We start from the raw sequence: 13,271 nt of genomic DNA on the forward strand, positions 1-13,271 counted from the left end.
GGAGGTGGGTCAAAAAGGACCTTGCTGTGATTTATGTCATAGAGTGTTCTGCCTATGTTTTCCTCTAAGAGTTTGATAGTTTCTGGCCTTACATTTAGGTCTTTAATCCATTTTGAGCTTATTTTTGTGTATGGTGTTAGGGAGTGATCTAATTTCATACTTTTACATGTAGCTGTCCAGTTTTCCCAGCACCACTTATTGAATAGGCTGTCCTTTCTCCACTGTACATTTCTGCCTCCTTTGTCAAAGATAAGGTGACCATATGTGTGTGGGTTTATCTCTGGGCTTTCTATCCTGTTCCATTGATCTGTCTTTCTGTTTTTGTGCCAGTACCATACTGTCTTGATAACTGTAGCTTTGTAGTATAGTCTGAAGTCTGGGAGCCTGATTCCTCCAGTTCCTTCTTTCGTTCTCAAGATTGCTTTGGCTATTCGGGGTCTTTTGTGTTTCCATACAAATTGCAAAATTTTTTGTTCTAGTTCTGTGAAAAATGCCAGTGGTAGTTTGATAGGGATTGCATTGAATCTATAGATTGCTTTCGGTAGTAGAGTCATTTTCACAATGTTGATTCTTCCAATCCAAGAACATGGTATATCTCTCCATCTATTTGTATCATCTTTAATTTCTTTCATCAGTGTCTTATAATTTTCTGCATACAGATCTTTTGTCTCCTTAGGTAGGTTTATTCCTAGATATTTTATTCTTTTTGTTGCAATGGTAAATGGGAGTGTTTTCTTGATTTCACTTTCAGATTTTTCATCATTAGTATATAGGAATGCCAGAGATTTCTGTGCATTAATTTTGTATCCTGCCACTTTACCAAATTCATTGATTAGCTCTAGTAGTTTTCTGGTAGCATCTTTAGGGTTCTCTATGTATAGGATCATGTCATCTGCAAACAGTGACAGCTTTACTTCTTCTTTTCCGATTTGGATTCCTTTTATTTCCTTTTCTTCTCTGATTGCTGTGGCTAAAACTTCCAAAACTATGTTGAATAAGAGTGGTGAGAGTGGGCAACCTTGTCTTGTTCCTGATCTTAGTGGAAATGCTTTCAGTTTTTCACCATTGAGGATGATGTTGGCTGTGGGCTTGTCATATATGGCCTTTATTATGTTGAGGAAAGTTCCCTCTATGCCTACTTTCTGCAGGGTTTTTATCATAAATGGGTGTTGAATTTTGTCAAAAGCTTTCTCTGCATCTATTGAGATGATCATATGGTTTTTCTCCTTCAGTTTGTTAATATGGTTTATCACATTGATAGATTTGCGTATATTGAAGAATCCTTGCATTCCTGGAATAAACCCCACTTGATCATGGTGTATGATCCTTTTAATGTGCTGTTGGATTCTGTTTGCTAGTATTTTGTTGAGGATTTTTGCATCTATGTTCATCAGTGATATTGGCCTGTAGTTTTCTTTCTTTGTGACATCCTTGTCTGGTTTTGGTATCAAGGCGATGGTGGCCTCGTAGAAGGAGTTTGGGAGTGTTCCTCCCTCTGCTATATTTTGGAAGAGTTTGAGAAGGATAGGTGTTAGCTCTTCTCTAAATGTTTGATAGAATTCGCCTGTGAAGCCATCTGGTCCTGGGCTTTTCTTTGTTGGAAGATTTTTAATCACAGTTTCAATTTCAGTGCTTGTGATTGGTCTGTTCATATTTTCTATTTCTTCCTGATTCAGTCTTGGCAGGTTGTGCATTTCTAAGAATTTGTCCATTTCTTCCAGATTGTCCATTTTATTGGCATAGAGTTGCTTGTAGTAATCTCTCATGATCTCTTTTATTTCTGCAGTGTCAGTTGTTACCTCTCCTTTTTCATTTCTAATTCTATTGATTTGAGTCTTCTCCCTTTTTTTCTTGATGAGTCTGGCTAGTGGTTTATCTATTTTGTTTATCTTCTCAAAGAACCAGCTTTTAGTTTTATTGATCTTTGCTATTGTTTCCTTCATTTCTTTTTCATTTATTTCTGATCTGATTTTTATGATTTCTTTCCTTCTGCTAGCTTTGGGGTTTTTTTGTTCTTCTTTCTCTAATTGCTTGAGGTGCAAGGTTAGGTTGTTTATTCGAGATGTTTCCTGCTTCTTAATGTGGGCTTGTATTGCTATAAACTTCCCCCTTAGAACTGCTTTTGCTGCATCCCACAGGTTTTGGGTCGTTGTGTCTCCATTGTCATTTGTTTCTAGGTATTTTTTGATTTCCTCTTTGATTTCTTCAGTGATCACTTCATTATTAAGTAGTATATTGTTTAGCCTCCATGTGTTTGTATTTTTTACAGATCTTTTCCTGTAATTGATATCTAGTCTCATGGCGTTGTGGTCAGAAAAGATACTTGATACAATTTCAATTTTCTTAAATTTACCAAGGCTTGATTTGTGACCCAAGATATAATCTATCCTGGAGAATGTTCCATGAGCACTTGAGAAAAATGTGTATTCTGTTGTTTTTGGATGGAATGTCCTATAAATATCAATTAACTCCATCTCGTTTAATGTATCATTTAAAGCTTGTGTTTCCTTATTTATTTTCATTTTGGATGATCTGTCCATTGGTGAAAGTGGGGTGTTAAAGTCCCCTACTATGAATGTGTTAGTGTCGATTTCCCCTTTTATGGTTGTCAGTATTTGCCTTATGTATTGAGGTGCACCTATGTTGGGTGCATAAATATTTACAATTGTTATATCTTCCTCTTGGATTGATCCCTTGATCATTATGTAGTGTCCTTCTTTGTCTCTTCTAATAGTCTTTGTTTTAAAGTCTATTTTGTCTGATATGAGACTTGCTACTCCAGCTTTCTTTTGGTTTCCATTTGCATGAAATACCTTTTTCCATCCCCTTACTTTCAGTCTGTATGTGTCTCTAGGTCTGAAGTGGGTCTCTTGTAGACAGCAAATATATGGGTCTTGTTTTTGTATCCATTCAGCCAATCTGTGTCTTTTGGTGGGAGCATTTAGTCCATTTACATTTAAGGTAATTATCGATATGTGTGTTCCTATTCCCATTTTCTTAATTGTTTTGGGTTCGTTATTGTAGGTCCTTTCCTTCTTTTGTGTTTCTTGCCTAGAGAAGTTCCTTTAGCAGTTGTTGTAGAGCTGGTTTGGTGGTGCTGAACTCTCTCAGCTTTTGCTTGTCTGTAAAGGTTTTAATTTCTCCATCAAATCTGAATGAGATCCTTGCTGGGTAGAGTAATCTTGGTTGCAGGTTTTTCTCCTTCAACACTTTCAATATGTCCTGCCACTCCCTTCTGGCTTGCAGAGTTTCTGCTGAAAGATCAGCTGTTAACCTTATGGGGATTCCCTTGTGTGTTATTTGTTGTTTTTCCCTTGCTGCTTTTAATATGTTTTCTTTGTATTTAATTTTTGACAGTTTGATTAATATGTGTCTTGGCGTATTTCTCCTTGGATTTATCCTGTATGGGACTCTCTGTGCTTCCTGGACTTGATTAACTATTTCCTTTCCCATATTAGGGAAGTTTTCAACTATAATCTCTTCAAATATTTTCTCAGTCCCTTTCTTTTTCTCTTCTTCTTCTGGAACCCCTATAATTCGAATGTTGGTGCGTTTAATGTTGTCCCAGAGGTCTCTGAGACTGTCCTCAGTTCTTTTCATTCTTTTTTCTTTATTCTGCTCTGCAGTAGTTATTTCCACTATTTTATCTTCCAGGTCACTTATCCGTTCTTCTGCCTCAGTTATTCTGCTATTGATCCCAGCTAGAGTACTTTTAATTTCATTTATTGTGTTGTTCATCGTTGCTTGTTTCATCTTTATTTCTTCTAGGTCCTTGTTAACTGTTTCTTGCATTTTGTCCATTCTATTTCCAAGATTTTGGATCATCCTTACTATCATTGTTCTGATTTCCTTTTCAGGTAGACTGCCTATTTCCTCTTCATTTGTTAGGTCTGGTGGGTTTTTATCTTGCTCCTTCATCTGCTGTGTGTTTTTCTGTCTTTTCATTTTGCTTATCTTACTGTGTTTGGGGTCTCCTTTTTTTTTTTTGCAGGCTGAAGGTTCGTAGTTCCTGTTGTTTTTTGTGTCTGTCCCCAGTGGCTAAGGTTGGTTCAGTGGGTTGTGTAGGCTTCCTGGTGGAGGGTACTAGTGCCTGTGTTCTGGTGTATGAGGCTGGATCTTGTCTTTCTGGTGGGCAGGTCCACGTCTGGTGGTGTGTTTTGGGGTGTCTGTAGACTTATTATGATTTTGGGCAGCCTCTCTGCTAATGGGTGGGGTTGTGTTCCTGTCTTGCTAGTTGTTTGGCATAGGATGTCCAGCACTGTAGCTTGCTGGTCGTTGAGTGAAGCTGGGTGCTGGCATTGAGATGGAGATCTCTCGGAGATTTTTGCTGTTTGATATTATGTGCAGCTGGGAGGCCTCTTGTGGACCAGTGTCCTGAAGTTGGCTCTCCCACCTCAGAGGCACAGCACTGAGTCCTGGCTGCAGCACCAAGAGCCTTTCATCCACAGGGCTCCTTAATTTGGGATGATTCGTTGTCTATTCAGGTATTCCACAGATGCAGGGTATATCAAGTTGATTGTGGAGCTTTAATCCGCTGCTTCTGAGGCTGCTGGGAGAGATTTCCCTTTCTCTTCTTTGTTCTCACAGTTCCCAGGGGCTCAGCTTTGGATTTGGCCCCGCCTGTGCGTGTAGGTCGCCGGAGGGCGTCTGTTCTTTGCTCAGACAGGACGGGGTTAAAGGAGCCGCTGATTCGGAGGCTCTGGCTCACCCAGGCCGGGGGGTAGGGAGGGTCACGGAGTGCGGGGCGGGCCTGCAGCGGCAGAGGCCGGCGTGACGCTGCAGCCTGAGGCGCGCCGTGCGCTCTCCCGGGGGAGCCGTCCCCGGATCCCGGGACCCCGGCAGCGGCGGGCTGCACAGGCTCCCCGGAAGGGCGTGTGGCTAGTGACCTGCGCTCGCACACAGGCCTCCTGGCGGCGGCAGCAGCGGCCTTAGCGTCCCATGTCCGTCTCTGGGCTCCACACTCTTAGCCGCGGCTCGCGCCCGTCCCCGGAGCTCTCCCAAGCAGCGTTCCCAATCCCCGCTCCTCGTGCACCAGGAAACAAAGAGGGACGTAAAAGTCTCTTGCCTCTTCGGCAGGTCCAGACCCCTCCCCGGACTCTCTCCCGGCCAGCCGCGGCGCACCAACGCCCTGCAGGCTGTGTTCACGCCGCCAACCTCAGTCCTCTCCCGGCGCTCCGACAAAAGCCGGAGCCTCAGCTCCCAGTCCCGCCCGCCCCGGCGGGCGAGCAGACAAGCCTCTCGGCTGGTGAGTGCCGGTCGGCCCGATCCTCTGCGCTGGAATCTGTCCGCTTTGCCCTCCGCACCCCTGTTGCTGTGCTCTCCTCCGCGGCTCCCAAGCTCCCCCACTTCGCCTCCCGAAGTCTCCACCCGCGAAGGGGCTTCCTAGTGTGTGGACACTTTTCCTCCTTCACAGCTCTCTCCCGCTAGTACAGGACGCGTCCCTATCCTTTTGTCTCTGTTTAGTTTTTTCTTTTGCCCTAACCAGGTACGTGGGGGGTTCCTTGCCTTTTGGGAGGTCTGAGGTCTTCTGCCAGCGTTCAGTAGGTGCTCCGTAGGAGTTATTCCACGCGTAGATGTATTTCTGGTGTATCTGTGGAGAGGAAGGTGATCTCCGCGTCTTACTCTTCCGCCATCTTCCCCAGTTTCCGAGAGTTGCTTTAAATGCAGCTTCCAGAGAGGAAAGCAAGCAGAGAATCCAGACAGGCTCTGCCCCTCCTCCAGGTTAACTTCTTATAGAAACCCGACCCCTACCTCACGTTGGAACCAAGTTTTTAGTGTTTGAAACTGCCTGAACTTTTCAATCTCTCTCAGGGTAAGGCCTCCTCCTGGTCTTTTCTAACTTTGAAAGGCTGGTTCCTTTAGCATTGTTGGTGGGTTGGCAATGACTAGGTGGTTACAATAATTTCCTAGAACGAGATTTCCAGAAATACGCCTAGGTGCGCAGGACAACTATATTTTAAATTCAGAAATTTCTTTCTTTCATTCACTTTTTCAACTACTGTTTAATTACCTCCTTTATGTTGGAGCTACTACCAAGATGAGCAATAGGATTTCATTTGGGGCCTCAAATTTTCCATCTTCAGTACAGAGGGCTAAAAAGCATTCTCTCCCTCAAATGGATGCTGTTTGTATAATCAGGTCCTCTATATTATGTCAACGGTCAACGGAAGGGAGTTGTATAAAACTCCAAAGAGTCAAAATCATTATAAAATATAGCTGAGGATATACACTGAGAATGGCCCATGCTTCTTGAAGGTGAAAATAATTAGGTAGGTATTTTTCAGTCTGTCGAATCTGTGCATAAGCAGGTTGTTGATCACAAGCCAAACAGTAGAGGAGAGTCAAGCGAATGTACCATCGAGAGAAAAGTCCACTTTGAACAGACAGAAGGAAAACAAGCTGCCCTTTGTCACTCCTTTATGCATCTCTATTTGTCATTCTACCTGTATTCCAATGTTTCTTTACTCACTCCGTTTCTATCTCTTAGAAAGATTCCTGGTCATTTTGCACAAAAAAAATATAACCCTTCTTGGCAGGAGCCAGCTGCCTATCCTTTTCTGGTGTTTTAGGCCATTTCCACACAACAGTAAAGCAGCATCTAGGGGAAAGAATTAACTGGAGCATCTGAGCTTGAGGTGAACTGTCAACTCACGCTAGCTCCACTGTCTTCTAAAGCTCTGCTTAACCAAAGGCAGGGTGCCCTTCAGGCTTACACAAGGGTCCTGCTGAGTCCACTTGCACTGTCTGGCTTTCTCTAACTCTCTGTAGATACAGGTCTGTGGCTGGTGTCTGACAACCACAGGCATAACGTTTTGGAGGGGAAAGTGTTTGGGGGGACAAGCATTGTGATTTACTTTGGGGAAATGTGCCTTGTCTGTGAGCAGGGTCAGGACATACAGAGAGCGCCGGAAGCATGGCTTCAAGAAAGTGGTTTATAGCGGAGAGGAGGCCTGGTCGTAGCTTCAAGGTTTCTGTCGAGAAATGGGATCTGCCAAGCCTCAAGGGGCACAAGCAGTAGAATTCTTGCCATGAAATAACCTGTGATGCAAAGGCATGTCCTTTGCTATGGAATCAAAGTATTGCCTATGTTAGAATTAAACACCCAAAGGGCAGGGTACTATTCATCTAATGCACAGAGAAGAAGCTGCAAAGCCAAAGTGGGTTTGACGTCCACTTGTGCCCGATATCATACTGACATGGCATGGAAATGCTCAAGATGAAACTTTGGCGCAGCAGTTGGCACCCCAGGACTCAAGATTAAATTTCAGAGCAAGCCCATGGATAGAACCTCTTCAGTTTGGAATCGCTTCCTCCTTTATGGACCTCATATAGAGCTCTAGAATCTGGCGGCAAAAAGGCAGTGCCCAAAATGGTAGACTTACCACCTCAACATTGAGTGAAGCAACAACTTTATGATCAGTAATAATTGATTAATAATGGTGTCAAAAACACACTCGAGTTGCCTTTATGTCTTTTCATGTTTTTTCACATAGAATCATAAAATGTGGTATCACGTTTTCTAACCCTTATTAGTTACTGGGCTCTATCCAAGTTACAGTAAAGAAACATTCAGGGGAAAAATTAACTGTGCTATGGCAAGAATTATCAGGCTTTTTTCCTCAAAAGACTCCTGTGTGTACAAAGGCAGATTTTGTTTCCCCCTAAATAGATGAAACAGAAGCACAGAGAGTCTGCATAAGTTGTCTCCCCTTATGTGTTACGTGAGCCTAATGACGGTATCAGAGCCCTCTTCTGAGTCTTTACCCAATGCTCTTCCTAGTAGAACATGCCCTACTAGATGGTTTCCATCTTGGATATGGCACGTGGACATAGAGTACCAGTCAAAACTTCGGGGAGAGTTTTATATACCATCCTAAGCATGTGGACTTTGGAGTCAGAACTACTGACTTCAAATCCTGGCTATACCACCATTTGTCATATGGTTTGGGGGAAATTACTTAACTTCTGAGCCTTAGTTTCCTTAGCTATAAAGTGAGGCTCGTTAAGGTCTAATTCTCAGGACTGTTGTGAAGATGATAGCAGATGATATACACAAAGCATCCTGCATGGGACCCGGCACATGGCAGGTATTCAGTAAGTGTTAGTTTCCTCTCTGTTCCCCCTTCCTAAGTATGAACTTAACTTGAGGGGGAAAAAAAAATTGTCTGTGAAACACTCTTCTATGATTAGAATAATAATGTTATAACTTCAAAAAGATGAAACTATTTCTCTCACTTTTGGAGAAGAAAAAAATAGTACCTGTCAAATCTCAAATAGTTACAATAAAGCCTTTATAAAAGAGAGAATTTTCCAAATCTTAACTTATGTCTTGCTTATCTGACAGGGAAAAATTAAAATACAACAATAGCATGTGAAAGATTTCAGGTGGTTTTGTTTTTATCAAGAGCTACTCTCCATCACGCTGAGAGCTTGGTTCATTTGTGTGGATACATTTTTCAGTGACCTCAAAATTGTTCTGACTTAGGTGGTGTGCTCCTGACATCATTTTTTCCACTCAGGGGTTTGAGGCCCTTCTGCAACTTGTTCTGTAAAATAACAAGTCTACTCCTCACCTCCTTCCAGAAGTCAGAAATTCTAAAATCCAAGAGTTAAATATCACCCAGATTTGCTGGCATGGAAAGCAAGTCGCCTTTCAGATGTCTGAAGAGTTGGAAGATGTTGGTGAGCCTGTCACATTTAACCCACAGTGACGGGTGATTGGCAACATAACAACTGAGCGACAGCCATTTGGCCAAGAGTTCAAACCCCAACATGAAGAGCCATTGCAGGATCACGGCTTGATTTGCTGTGACCATGAAGTCTGAATCACCCAGCACAGAGGCAGAGGCAGAGGTGACAGCTGGTAGCCATTCTCATCAATAAAGTTGTGACGAGTGAGATGTACAAGCGACCAGGGCCTGCTAATTTCATAGACTTTGAGCCAAGTGCTTAGTGTCAAAACCAGCTATGGTCAGTGATGCAAACGATTGTGAAGGGTCCCTCATCAACAGCAAGGCTTTCCTCACCAGACTCTCCTCCTCGTGGGTTAGAAGCAATTGCATCCTGCTGTCCAGGAACAATCCAGTTTGAGGATAAGGAGGACTTATCCTTTTATTTTTTAAAAATTATGGTGACTTTTTGCAAGTCAGATTTATTGAGGTATCATTTATACAGAGTAAAACTCAGTTTGATAAAATTGGGTGAACACATATAGTCAGGTAACCCCCTCCACAATCAAGAAAAGGAACGTTTCCAAAAGTTCTCTCATGCCCCTTCTGTCATCCATCCCTTCCCCACCCCCAGCTTCTGGTGACCACTAATGGTTTTCCTGTCCCTGTAATTTTACATGTTCCAAAATGTCATATAAATGGAGTCATACAGTATGTAGATATTTGAGTCTGGCTTCCTTCACTTATCATAATGCTTTTGAGAGTCATCAGTGTTGTTACATTTATCAGTAGTTTGTTCTTTTTCATTGCTGAGCTGAATTCTGGTCTGTGGATGTACCACAGTTGTGTCCATTTACCAGCTAAAGGACACTTGTTTCCAGTTCCTGCGATTATGAATAAAGCTACTATAAACTTTCAGAAATTTGTCTTTTTAAGAAAAATTTAGAGGAAAGTAAATAACTTTGTTTTATAAGAAGCCAGAATGATCCTAGAGGTAAGAGTTGTTTCCTTCTTGATTAACCAATAGAAATGCTTATTTTTATAACATCTTATACTTTTTGCATGGCAATTTACAATTCATACATTCATGCAAAGGACTTCCACTAACCTTATTCCTGTAATTATCATAGCAACCCTGAGAGGTAGGTTAGGGGTTTTATCCCATTTTACAGACTGTGGCTAAGAAACCTCCCGCAATTCAGACGGCCTGACTCCCAATCTGCTGTCCTTCCCCCCAAACATTCTGAACATCCTGTCTATAAAGAACACTCTGCTGGATGCTTTGGGGGTGGTCACAAAAACAACATAAAAATGTTGGCTTTTTTTCCCTTCAGAAGAGAGGAAGACAGTCTGATGCTCCACATCATACATCATCAGGGAAATACAAATTAAAACATTGGTGAGATACCACTGTTTACCTGTTAGAATAGCCAAAATCTGGAACACCGACAGCACCAAATGCTGGTGAGAATGTGGAGCAATAGGAACTCTCACTCATTGCTGGTGGGAATGCAAAATGGTGCAGCCACTTTGGAAGAGAGTGTGGCGGTTTCTTATAAAACTAAACATGCTCTTACTGTATGATCCAGTAATCGTTCTTCTTGGTGTTTTCCCAAAGGAGTTGAAAACTTGTGTCCACACAGAAACCTGCACAGATTCAGGCAGCTTTACTCTTAAGTGCCAAAACTTGGAAGCGACCAAGATGTCCTTCTGTAGGCGAATGGATAAACTGTGGCACATCCATACAACGGGATAGTTTCCAGCACTGAAAAAAAGTGAGCTATCAAGCCACAAAAGACATGAAGTAATCTTAAATGCATATTACTAAGTGAAAGAAGCCAACCTGAAAATGATACATACTGTTTGATCCCAACCGTATGACATTCTGGAAAAGGCAAAACTATGGAGACGGTAAAAAGACCAGTAGTTGTCAGGGGGTGAGGAGCTGTGGGAAGGGATGAATAGGCAGAACACAGAGGATTTTTAGGGCAGTGAAAATACTCTGTATGGTACCATAATGAAGGACACATGTCATTATACTTTTGTCCAAACTCATAGAATATACAGCACCAGGAGCGAGCTGTAATGTAAACTGTGCAATTTGGGTAATTATGGGAACTTATGATGTGTCATTGTAGGTTCATCGATCGTAATAAATGTACACTTGATGGGGGATGTTGATGATGGGGAGATTGTGTATGTTTGGGGACAGAGGGTTACAGGAGATCTCTGTACTTTCCCCTCAATTTTGCTGTGAACCTAAAACTGCTCTAAAAATACACACTTTTTAACAAGGGGGGATGGTCTCAGATGGAACCAAGACCAACACGCCTACCACAGGCTTGAGAGGAGTACTAAGACAGAGCCAACTAACACAGCCACAGGAGCAAATGATCTATGACGCTCCCCCCCCAAGTCCTTTTTGGAAACAGGCAGAGCATAAATTATAAGAAATGAATCCAACCTGAGGCTGCTGGGAGTTGGGAGAGAAGAGAGAGGCAGTCCCTAGAAGCTGGAATGGAAAAGAAATTCCTCAGTGATGCTCCAGGATAGGCAAGAAACTGACCTCTAGGGTGAGGGAAAGCCTCCCTCCTTAGCCTCCAAGTTAGAGAAAGCAGTTCCCAGACAAGACTTTCTTTGAACTCCGTCAAAGTTTGACCGGAATAATAACTGGAATTAAGTAGTGAAGAATCAAAGTGGAAAATGCTCTCATAGGCGTAAAATTACTAGACTTGTTTTGTGTGGTGGAAATGGAGGCCAGTGTTTCTGATGCAGCTGTAGTGGGGAAAAAAAAGTGTCAATGAGATTCTATTCTTTAAGAATTCGACTTTGTGCTGCTTTTGGTGGCATTTGCCTGTTGGACCTCCAACAAGTTGGCCTCTTTAAATTCTGATAAGATGGCTGCTGACCAGCCGTCACTCCAGCCAGAAACCACAGGGTCCTCGCGCCATTGGCCCGCAGTGGTGAGGAGGGGAAGGCTGGGCTTCTGTGCCTCATCTTTATGCGCCCTCTCTGCCAGGTACAGTGGGCACCTTTGCCAGGTCCGTGGTGAAGGCAGGAAAGCTTACCCAGCCTAGATCACCAACCAGGAAACCTACCCAGTGTCCCTGCTGGAAATAATGCCTGAGTCTGTCCTCTGGGTGGGTCATCAAACACGAGGCCAGAGCCTCCTTCTGCAGCGGCTAATCTGTGGGACCCTTAAAGGCCCAGGCATGTGAATGAAATAGTCTGAACTTTATTTCCATTTGTAAATTAAAAAATAGGACAGTGGAGGTTAATCATTTTTAAATGTTTAAATAAATGGGCTGTACCCTGTAATATTTAGGAATTCAGACTTTAGGGCAAAACTGCTTAGGTTTGAACCCTGAGTCTGCCATTCTCTAGCTGTGTGTGACTTTTTTGGGAAAATCATTTAACCTCCCTGTGCCTCAGTTTCCTCAGCTGTAAAATGGGAATAATAGTGGTCTCTGCCTTTTACAGTTCCTATGAGGATTAAATGAGTTAATTTTTATAAAGGGCTTAGGACGATGGATGGAACATCATAATTCATACATTTGTGTTTGTTAAATACAAATAATGGCCATTTCCCTAGCTCCTGTTCCTAGTTTTTCTCCCACCACCCCATCCCCACCTTGCTGGCCAGTTCAAGCTGAATGCACATACTTGATCTTTTTCTCCTCTTTCTTCTAGTTAAACCTTTAACATCATCAGCTCCCCCTTCTCATATTATTGTAGTTTCCTAGGGCTACAAATTACCACAAACTTTGTAGTTTAAAACAATGGAAATTTATTCTCTCACAGTTCAGGAGACTAGAAACCCAGAATCAAGGTGTCACTGAGATTGGTTTCCACTGGAGGCTCTGAGGGAGAATCCTTTCCATAGCCCTCTCCTAGCTCCTTCTGGGTCCTAGCAATCCTTGGCATCCCTTGGCTTGTTAGGCCCATCACTTCACTCTCAGCTTCTGTTGTCACATGCATTCTCCCTGTGTCTTTCTGTGTCTTCACGTGTCCTTCTTATAAGGATACTAATCGCTGGATTTAAGACCCACCTTAATCCAGTAGGGCCTCGTTTTAAACTAATTACATCTGCACAGACCCTATTTCCAAGTGAGGTCACACATGCTGAGGTTCCAGGTAGATATCTCTTTTTATTCTCACTCTCTGTGTCAGAATGCAAGCTCCATGAGGGTAGGGACTGTGTGTGCCTCCTTAAGTATAGTCTGAGTTAGCCGGCATTAGTTAACACGGGAATGTTTACTGGGCCTCCTTAAAGGAATGGAGAGACATGCCTGGGTGGGAGAGCAATGCTTGAAGCAGGAGAGCCATCCAGAAAGAGGGAGAGAGACGGCATGAGAAAAACCACATCTGAGGAAATAAAAAAGGAGAAAGATCAGAGATCCCAAATATTCTAATATGGCATATCTAGAAGCACTGTCAGCAGAACTGGAAACAGCCAGAATTAGGAGAAGGTGCAGATGAGAGAGAAAACAGGGTCTAGATCACAGGCCAGGGAGAAGGGAGACGGGACAGAGTTAGGTTGATGCCTAAGGGAAGAGCCCGAAGACGGTCTCCTCTGTGGAGAGGAGGCCCCGCTGGCAGGAT

At 42.9% G+C, this 13,271-nt stretch overlaps 1 protein-coding gene across 1 annotated transcript in view; it reads left to right on the forward strand.

The window, feature by feature from the left end:
* MYO3B (myosin IIIB) overlaps positions 1 to 13,271 on the forward strand; it is a gene marked incomplete at both ends in the record, with an annotated part of 388,194 nt that overhangs the window by 262,228 nt on the left and 112,695 nt on the right. The window lies entirely within an intron of this gene.

This window comes from Leucopleurus acutus (assembly GCF_964270905.1).
Source record: "Leucopleurus acutus genome assembly, chromosome: 6".
NCBI classification, from domain to species: Eukaryota; Metazoa; Chordata; class Mammalia; order Artiodactyla; family Delphinidae; genus Leucopleurus; species Leucopleurus acutus.